This window comes from Gymnoscopelus microlampas, assembly GCF_963454915.1.
Source record: "Gymnoscopelus microlampas genome assembly, chromosome: 23".
NCBI classification, from domain to species: Eukaryota; Metazoa; Chordata; class Actinopteri; order Myctophiformes; family Myctophidae; genus Gymnoscopelus; species Gymnoscopelus microlampas.
This window is the reverse complement of record NC_139960.1, coordinates 37,130,298-37,136,756: the sequence shown is the minus strand read 5'-3', so window position 1 is coordinate 37,136,756 and position 6,459 is coordinate 37,130,298. Positions and strand designations below refer to the sequence as shown.

The window sequence follows — 6,459 nt, the reverse complement described above, 5'->3', positions numbered from 1 at the left end:
GGAAGCAAGGAAGGGGCCCAATTTCTGTCCAATATGGCTGCTGTGCATAGAGCCTATTGCACAGGCCTTATCCTGAATGGACAAACGTGGCATCTTTCCATGGGGGCAGTGTTGCTGCTTGGAGCATACACAAACTCAACAAAGTTGCAGAACCCATGTTGCAGAACGCAAAGTTGCAGAACCCACCTCTCAGCAGGTGTGTGCTGGCAGGTCGCTCAAAACAAGAGCGATTACCAGCAAAAGCATATTGGGTGATTTTGGCACATTTTTGCTCGGCGCTACCCACACGTTTGCCTGTGTTGCTCATTCCATGAATGCCCGATGCTTACAAGCTGTACCTCGTTGTAAAGGTGACTAATCACCGATAAAAATGATATGTAACACTTTACTGATTGGTATTAGTAAAGGGGAGATATAATGACCCAAATTCAAGTTTCCTTACATTTTGTGAACAGTTTATGTTTGATGAACAGTTGCTGATTGGAGATGTGATTTAAAAATAGTACAATCCACAGCATTTAGTTATCAACAACGATCAATAGTTAGCAATACTTTAACACTCTGTAATACAACCGGGAAGCAGAAGTACTATTTGGGGTAATAGGTTGTATATAAACTTAGTCATGATAAATACAAATATAAGAAACATGTTGTAGACTTACCCATCAATTTGCTGCACAATTCCGGATAATTTCTCTCTAATGGCACCTTTCTTGGACTTGAAGATAGGGACCAATTGTAGTGTATAGCGATCCAGAGCATCAAAGAAGTCTGTCTCTAGGTGTGTGGTAGTGATCATGTTAAACTCAGCATAAGCCTACAACACAGCAAACCACAGAACAAACTACAGTGACTAAATACATTTGAAACAGTGTGTAAATTAGGAAAACATTTGGTTAATTGTCATACAAATAATTATGATCAACAATGTAACTGTTTTGTCATTAAACATTGGACGAATTACATTTCGGTTCCGACTTTTAGGCTTTGTAAACAAAAAAAGAAATGACTGACATGACTGACAATGACCGGGGCCAATAATACCATTATGTACTATGGCCAGAACAGGCCCGGCATTTAAAAATGTTGAAAAATAGTGAGAGTAGCCGATCTACATGTTCACAACACATCACTTTGCGAGATGTTGCGAGCTTGTAGATCTGCTATTTTCACTATTCTTCAATAGATAAATGTATACAGATGAACGCTTTTTCTCATAACTGTGATCAGACAATTACCTATATATTAAAATTGGCTTACAGGAGATGCCCCATGCCACGCTCATGTCACCATGAGTCAGCCATAACAGGGCAGGGGTCTTCAACAGGGGGTCCGGGACCCATAGGGGGTCTTCAGAGTTGCTTCAGAGTTGGTCCACCAAATCTCTGTGATAAGATCATTGTTTCTTTATACTAACCACTTGAACAATAGCATCCCTATTCTAAGGACAACTTCAGCCAAAAATGGCCGATCTACAAGCTCACAACGCCTCGCAGCGCGAAGAGGGGAAAAAGAGCAGACCAAGTACAGAGTGAAAGTTTACTAAGTATTGACGGTTTAAGTCGTAAAATGTCTGACAATACACATTAACATGAATCCAACATCTATGAAAAGCTTTAATCTGCAACAAAATTGTATGTAATATATAGTGGGGGTCCCTTCTTCATCTCTTTCTCAGTTAGGGGGTCCTTGGCCTGAAAAGGTTGAAGACCCCTGATATAAGGAGTTCCCAATGCAGCTATGCCCAATTATGGAATGTCTAACCTCAATGTGTCATCATGGAATCAGCAAACAAATTAGTCAGCTCCATATATACACCTCTAGTGTAATAAAGGTCTCCATCACCTTACATCCTGGGTTCCAAACTGCATACAGCACCAGACATTCCTCTAAAGCATATTTTCATATGTCGCCCTGATAGTTCAATTGGACAGTTAATTCCCAAATAAACTTATGTTGCTCTGTTACTCGTCGGTAAAAAGGTGCTAACCTGTTCCCGGATGTCCATGTAGGCAGAAGATGGGCACAGTGCCTGTTGGCAGGAAGGTAGCTGAGGGGATTCTGGTCAGGGCCCAGGCTGAGTCAAACTGCATGTGTTGTGCACCTATACAAACACAGAGGAGTGATTTTACACCAATGTCACATGGTGAGAATACAAGTTTTATCTGAACACCAAGTGCTCAGTCACAGGCTGACCCGGTCAGAGAATGCTTTTCATGTCAGCTGATAGAAAACCACCCAGATATCATTATGTGAAACCCCAAAGTTGTGCCGAGGGTAACCGCCTTGGGGTCTAAGCGCTCTGCCCTTCAGCATCTCTATGACCAGAGGACAGTGAAGAAAGCAGGAAAGAACCCAAGAGACCCAACTCATAACCTTAGCACCTGCTAAGAAACACAGTTACAGTTCATTATTGTTTATTTAACCATTATGTTAAATGAAACCCCCACCTGAAGTCTGCAGTTCTTCCTCTTGAGGAATCCCACTAATCAAATTCTCCACACCAGATGGAGAGATTAGGAGATCGAAGGATTGGGTCTACACAGAAGAGAACATATTATATAAACAATTGCAAAATGAGAATCACTCAGAATAAAATAAAATCACTCATGAGTCTACTTATAAGAGTGTATGCAAGCAGTAGGCTATTGTAGATAAGCTCTTTGATAAACACACCATTGTGTGACAACAGTTTGTGTGATTTATATTATTATGACAGGCATAACCCAAGGCACCATGAGCTGACAACAATAGCCTTAACCCTAACCCTATTTTCAACAGATAATGATGGAAAACATTCAACATGGATATTCAACCTATATCTCATGTTCTAATGTGAGTACATCAACAATACATAATGGCAAAAATAACATGTCTGCCATGTCAGTGGTTCTCAAAGTGGGGCCCAGGGACACCCAGGGTCCTTGAAGGGGTTCCAGAGGGGCACCAGCAAAAAAACAACAATATAGCATCACAATTAGTTTGACCACTTTAACCCTAATATTCACAAATAGCTGTCCTACAAGCTTGTAGATCTGCTATTTTTGAGGAATCTTGAAAAATCTTGGAATTATTTGGAAGAAAATTAACAAATCTTCTGGGGGTCCCTGGTTCAGATGGGGGTCTGACTCTGCAGCCAAACATATCTATTTAGAGGGCCTTAAGATGAAAATGTTGGAGAACCACTGTTCCATTTATTGTCTACTCGAAATACACAGAAGACAGGGTATTTCTGCCACACTATTGAACCATTAACATAATGCCAATGGTTGAAATAAACAATGAACTACACTCCACCAACACAACCCGGCAACATAACATGGGTTTCAATCTCAAATGTGTCCACAGCGCGTCTGAAAGGCATGTTATCTTATAGGACAGATACACCAACGTTAGTGTAGTTGCATTTCAAACACTGTTTAATCAGCACCAACAACAAGCCTCGTTTAGCGACGCATAGAGTGGATGCAAAGCCTGATTTATACCTCGCCCTACGGCGTGTCACGGGTCAAAATGGCAGATCTACAAGCCCACAACGCGTCGTGGATGCGACGCGTTGAGAGCTTGCAAGTCTGATATTTGTTAGCGCGACGTGAGCCAAAGCATCAATGGTCTTAGCTATGGTTCAACCAGGTTGTGACTTTCTCCATCTACATCCCGTACGTCTTCATAAACATTCAGATTATGAAATATAAAGTGCTTACCCCACGGCCATGGATGTAACAAGTTGAATCGAGCGGGTCTAAGTACCGTCTATATTCCGTATTGTTCAATAAAAAGCATTTTAATCCGATCGGTGGCCATTTTGTCCGGATCGTCTCCATGATTTCAACTACGCGACCCTAACGGTTGGGAGGTGTATTGCACTCTGATACATTATAACTCTGAGAAAATGGCAGGCGATCGGATTAAAATGCTTTTTATTGAACAATACGGAAGATACGGATACTTAGACCCACCCGATTCAAATTGTAACATCTGTGGCCGTGGGGTGAGTACTTTATATATGAAATATTAACGTTTATGTAGATGTACGGGTTGTAATGGAGAAAGTGCCACGGCTATTTCAGGGCTAAAAAAAATGGTCTCAGCAAGCAGTAACTTTTATAACATGTCCGTGTTGTTTCAAACTAACGATCAAAACGCAGTCGCTAGTGTCAACTCGACGAAAACATACCAAACTTCCATTTATTACAACATTGTTTTGGAACAAATATGGTTAAGTAGGTTTAAGTAGGCTAAGTTTATGTGGTGGAAAAACCATCAACCACTCATCACTATTGACGTGACGTTTGGCAAATGTTCACTAATATAATGGCAGCATGTCAGATACACAAATTCACACTAGATAACACTTACCTTATTGACGAAATTACTTGAATTGAAGAAATTAAAACGTGTTCCTTGCTTCCATGTTCCAAGCAGAGAGTTCCAACGGTCCCAACTCCCAACAAGGGCTCAGCGCGCTAATGGCCACTTTTTGAATAATGAGCGCAGTGCGCATGCTCACATTAAGGCACGCCCAGCTCAAGTGACGTTACTGATCAATATAAAGTATTCTAAAATACAACTGATAAGTAAACCATACTAACCACAGTGCAATTAATTTTTACTTGCTCTTGGTTAGTGTTCTAAAATACAAATAATAAATAAATAATCCTAATCTGGTAGGCCTAGACAAGGTTCACTGTTTGAGGAGAAGAAACGCACCAAGCAACATTTAAATGTGCTGTTTGATCTGTTAAAAGACAGGAGAACACTTTGAGAGCAGACTCACTTCCTAATAAGCTACAAAGCAAAGACCTGTATGATTTTTGGAAAGAGGTCAAAGTAATGAACAACAGTAAAACATACTCTCTAACACATTGGTTCTCAAAGTGGGGTCCAGGGACCCCCAGGGGTACTTGAGGGAGTTCCAGGGGTCCCCAGCTAAATGATGGACAGGAACCAAATGGACCCTTATGGGTCTGTAACTCTGAGAGTTAAATTAACATTGGTTTTACAATGTGAATTGGGGTCCCAGAGGTATAAATGCCCTTAAATGGGGGTCTGTAGCCCTAATGCATGTCAAACTGGACTTCCTTGAAATTAAAATGGTTGAGAATCACTGCTAGAGAGCCGTAAAAATCTTCTCTTATGGGGGTCCCTGGCATATCTCTTCAAATGGGGGTCCACGGGCTAATAAGTGTCAATTAGGGGGTCCTTGACATGAAAAAGTTTGAGAACCACTGCTCTAACTTAGAGGGTGCATGTGGCTGGGTTGAAATAGCTGAGGTATATGGAGAAAACACAATCACAACTTATTTAACTGTGTAAAAAGTTGCACAGTGGCAGTAGATCATGTTGATCCATTTGAAAGTGCACTGATTAGGTCTGAGGATGTGGTTGATGCCATTAAGTTGTTAGATAACAACAAGCAGGGGTCATCACTGGCTTGTGGTGGACATTTTTGCCATGGACATACACATTGAGCTGACAATAATATTACCAGAAACACATAAAGAGCTAACCCTGAATGACCATAACAGGTCTGTAACTCAGAGTGTACAAATGGAACCAAATGGACCTTGTGTTTTACAGGTCTGTTGGGTCATGGTGTCCCCCCAGAGTCAATCACCTCTGTACAATTAGTACAGTGTCCTTAAAGACAAGGCAGGTAAACTAAACAGCATTGACAACAATAGACCTATCGCTCGGGCCAGCACTCCAAAGTTTTGGAAAGAATCATGCTTGTGCTCCTTGAAATGTTTGTCCTGACTGCAGATAACCGTTTGGATTTAAAAAGAAACACGGCACAGACTTATGCACCTTTGCACTTAAAGAACTGATTTGCCAGCTGCAGTAGCCATAATTCCACTGTCTTCATATGCTTCATTGATGTGTCTCGAGCTTTTGACAGATTTAACCACTACAAACTGTTTCAGAAGCTGCTTGATAGAGGCACACCTAGACACATTGTACGTATACTGGTGTTTTGGTGTGCAAATCAGAAAATGCAGGTCAAATGGGGTAATGTTACATCTGCCCATTTCTATGTTAGCAATGGTGTACGCCAAGGGAGGATTTTGTCTCCCGTTTTATTCAACGTTTACATGAATCTATGTAAATCTATCCATTGAATTAAACAAGTGCAATACGGACTGTCTGATAGGTAGCTCTATCATCAATCACCTTATGTACACTGATGACCTGGTCGTGCTAAGTCCTTACAGTGGAGGGTTACAGCAGCTATTGAAAGTTTGCTCAAATTATGGCAATGATCATGACATAATTTATAATGCAAAAAAGAGTAGTGTCATGCTTGTGAGAAGCCATGAGGACACATTGGCCCTGATTCATAAAGGGATTTGCGACCATATTTTGTACGTACTGGCATTTAGGACAAGTCGTACATTTCCACCTGATGCATAAAGATTTTTTGGTCTGTGTTTTGTGCGTCAGGTGCGCACGTTCTCAGGT

The 6,459-nt window shown here is 41.1% G+C and overlaps 1 long non-coding RNA gene across 1 annotated transcript; it reads right to left on the bottom strand.

Annotated features, from left to right (window-relative positions):
• Window positions 1-1,990: 1,990 nt before the first annotated feature.
• LOC311039714 lies at window positions 1,991-4,474 on the bottom strand. The gene is made up of 3 exons (XR_014600191.1): window positions 4,360-4,474; window positions 2,451-2,538; window positions 1,991-2,104 (listed from the first exon to the last, which is right to left on the bottom strand). It is a non-coding gene; the product is annotated as an uncharacterized lncRNA (long non-coding RNA).
• Window positions 4,475-6,459: the final 1,985 nt, after the last annotated feature.